Source organism: Protobothrops mucrosquamatus, unplaced genomic scaffold (assembly GCF_001527695.2).
Source record: "Protobothrops mucrosquamatus isolate PMUCROS unplaced genomic scaffold, P.Mucros_1.0 scaffold3542, whole genome shotgun sequence".
In the NCBI taxonomy this organism is placed as follows: Eukaryota; Metazoa; Chordata; class Lepidosauria; order Squamata; family Viperidae; genus Protobothrops; species Protobothrops mucrosquamatus.
In genome coordinates, this window is record NW_015389510.1 from 21951 (window position 1) to 26013 (window position 4063).

Genomic DNA, 4063 nt, shown 5'->3' on the forward strand with positions numbered 1-4063 from the left:
CCCAGAATTCCTGAGCCAGCATGGGGGAACTATGGCCCCTTCATGACTCGTGGATTTCAACTCCCAGAATTCCTGAGCCAGCATGGGGGAACTATGGCCCCTTCATGACTCGTGGACTTCAACTCCCAGAATTCCTGGGCCAGCATGGCTCAGCTTGGAAACCTCTCCCTTTCCCCTCAGCATGGCTGGCTCAGGAATTCTGGGAGTTGAAGTCCACCAGTCATAAAAGAGCCCAGGTTGCCTACCCCTGGGCTAGACCATGCCAACATGGCGATCCAAGAGTTTGAGGTGCAGAACAAGTGTTTGGAGAAAGACACTGAAGATCTCCACAAAGAGGTCAGCATAAGATCCCCAGCCAAGTGACCTTCGGAGACGACCCCAGAAAAATGACTTTTAAATGATGTGGAACCTTGTGTCAAAATCTGAAAAGTCCCTCCTGAGTCTGAATGAAACACAGTGCAGAAAAGCCACTTCAACCCCTCCGAAGAAGGAAGTCGTCGTTCTTCGGAATGAAAAGGAAACCAAAAGGAAGCACCACAAAGTTCTGCAGAAGTAGCAGATCTGACTTCCGCAGGGAACGTTCTTGGGGCTGAATCCGGAGAACCAGAGGCCCAACGGGCACCCGGTCTGTTGAAAGAGTGGACATCGGGCTGGTGGGGGTGACCGAGGAGAGGTCAAAGACAAGGAAGGTTCCGGATTGTTGTGGACGGCGTCAACAGCCAGCTGTGTGCTGCAGCTGCCAAAAAAGCCAACAGAGTGTTAGGCTGCATTAACAGAGGGAGAGAATCAAGATCACGTGAAGTGTTAATACAATTTTACAAGGCCTTGGTAAGGCCACACTTGGAATGCTGCGTCCAGTTTTGGTCACCACGATGTCAAAAAGAGGTTGAGACTCTAGAAAGAGTGCAGAGAAGAGCAACAAAGATGATCAGGGGACTGCAGGCTAAAGCATATAAGGAACGGTTGCTGGAATTGGGTATGTCTAGTTTAATGACAAGAAGGACCAGGGGGGACAGGATAGCAGTCTTCCAGTATCTCAGGGACTGCCCCAAAGAAGAGGGAGTCAAGCTATTCTCTAAAGCGCCTGAAGGCAGGACAAGAAGCCACGGATGGAAACTAACCAAGGAGAGAAGCAACCTAGAACTAAGGAGAAACTTCCTGACAGTGACAACAATTAACCAGTGGAACAGCCTGCCTCCAGAAGCGGTGAAGCAAAATCAGTAAGGAAGCTGGTCTCACTTTACAACTGTGTTGGTGACTTAAAAAGAGCAGTGCTTCACTTAACAACTGTGGCTAAAAAGGTCATAAGATGGAGCAAAACTCAGATTAAATGTTTCACTTAGCAACATCAATTTTGGTCTCAATTGTTGTCGTAAATCAAGGACTCCTGTTTTAGCTGTGGCCTCCTCCTTCTCTTGCTACTCCCTTACACGCTTGGGAGTAGCAGGAGCTTCTGCCTGACCTGCCCCCCCGAGACCCTCCAGTCAGCCTGTTCTCCAGCTTGGCAACCATCTGCCTCAGCCTTGTTGCCTGGGGGTCTCTGCTCCCCCCGTCCCGGGCTCTCCTGGGACCCCTCAGCTCCTGTTTTGTCTTCCGGCTGCTCTCCTCTCCTGTGGGCTGCACGTCTCTCGACTCTCGGCCCCTTTGGCTGCCCGATTCCGGCTCCCAGTTCTGGCTCTGACCAGACTCGTCTGGCACCATAGGCCGCCAGTTCCCCCACCCCACGTCCCCCTGTCTCTCCCCCAATCCTCAATCCTTTCTGTGTATATAGAGTGGAACTTGATTGTGCGGCTGCCATCTTGATTTTTTTTGACACCCCTGTATTTCTTGAATGAGCTCCCAATGCCATTAACGGCATAAAATGACGTGAGTTTTCCAATTGCATTTTTTTAAAAAATTCCAGGCTGTTTATTTAATGACTTAAAGATGTAAACTTAATAATAATAATAATAATAATAATAATAATAATAATAATAATAATAATAATAATAATAATAATAATAATAATAATAATAATAATAATAATAATAAAAAAGTAGGGACCTTGGAGGTCATCGAGTCCAACCCCCTGCTCAGGCAGGAACCCTACACCATTTCGGACAAATGGCTGTCCAGTCTCTTCTTAAAAACCTCCAGTGTTGGAGCATTCACCGCTTCTGGAGGCAGGTTGTTCCACTGGTTAATTGTCCTGACTATCAGGAAGTTTCTCCTTAGTTCTAAGTTGCTTCTCTCCTTGATCATTTTCCACCCATTGCTTCTCATCCTGCCTTCAGGCGCCTTGGAGAATAGCTTGATTCCCTCTTCTTTGGCGCAGCCCCTGAGATACTGGAAGACTGCTATCATGTCCCCCCTCGTCCTTCTCTTTGTTAAACTAGACATACCCAATTCCAGCAACCATTCCTTATATGTTTTAGCCTCCAGTCCCCTGATCATCTTTGTTGCTCTTCTCTGTACTCTTTCCAAAGTCTCAACATCTTTTTTACATCGCGGTGACCAAAACTGGATGCAGTATTCCAAGTGTGGCCTTACCAAGGCATTGTAAAGTGGTATTAACACTTCACGTGATCTTGATTCTATCCCTCTGTTAATGCTGAAACTGTTGCATAAATATATCTTGTGGATAGGAAGGATGTGTGTGAAATTGTGTGAGCTCTCTGTGTGTGTTTGTGTGTGTGTGTGTGAGTGAGTGAGTGAGTGAGTGTGTGTGTGTGTCTGTCTTGTGGCACTTTTTTACAGAATAACAGAGTTGGAAGAGACCTTGGAGGTCTTCTAGTCCAGCCCCCTGCTCAAATAGGACATCCTATAACATTTTACCTGAAGAGACTAGAAGCATTTGAAATGTGGATTTACAGGCGGCTGTTACGTACAAACTGGGTTGACAAAATCAGAAACGAGGAGGTGATAAGCCGCCTGGGAAAGCCAAGGGAAATCATCAAAACAATTAAAAAATGAAAATTAGAATATAATAATAATAATAATAATAATAATAATAATAATAATAATAATAATAATAATAATAATAATAATAATAATAATAATAATAATAATAATAATAATAATAATAATAATAATAATAATAATAATAGTAGTAATAAAGTTGGAAGGGACCTTGGAGGTCATCGAGTCCAACCCCCTGCCCAGGCAGGAACCCTACACCATTTCAGACAAATGGCTGTCCAGTCTTTTCTTAAAAACTTCCAGTGTTGGAGCATTCACCACTTCTGGAGGCAGGTTGTTCCATTGGTTAATTGTTCTAACTGTCAGGAAGTTTCTCCTTAGTTCTAAGTTGCTTCTCTCCTTGATCAGTTTCCACCCATTGCTTCTCGTCCTGCCTTCAGGCGCTTTGGAGAATAGCTTGGCTCCCTCTTCTTTGTGGCAGCCCCTGAGATATTGGAACACTGCTATCATGTCCCTCCTCGTCCTTCTCTTCGTTAAACTAGACATACCCAAATCCAGCAACCGTTCCTTATATGTTTTAGCCTCCAGTCCCCTAATCATCTTTGTTGCTCTTCTCTTTACTGTTTCTAGAGTCTCAGCATCTTTTTTACATCGTGGTGACCAAAACTGGATGCAGTATTCCAAGTGTGGCCTTACTAAGGCATTGTAAAGTGGTATTAATACTTCATGTGATCTTGATTCTATCCCTCTGTTAATGCAGCCCAGCATTGTGTTGGCTTTTTTGGCAGCTGCAGCACACTGCTGGCTCATATCTAAGTGATTGTCCACTAGGGCTCCGAGATCCCTCTCACAGTTACTACTATTGAGCAAGGTACCCCCTATACTATACCTGTACATTTGGTTTTTCTTGCCTAAATGTAGAACCTTACTTTTTTCACCATTGAATTTCATTTTGTTAGATAGCGCCCAGCAGGGCTTTTTTTCTCGGAGAAAAGGTGGCGGAACTCAAACCTGGCCACGCCCTCATCAAACCCTAGGACCGCCCCTTTAGAGAACAGGAATGCAAGTAAAATTTGGGAGGGGCTATTTCCGGTGTGGGAGGGGCTATTTCCGGTGCGGCCGGCCCGGAAAAAGGTGCCGGAACGCGGTTCCGCCGCGTTCCGGC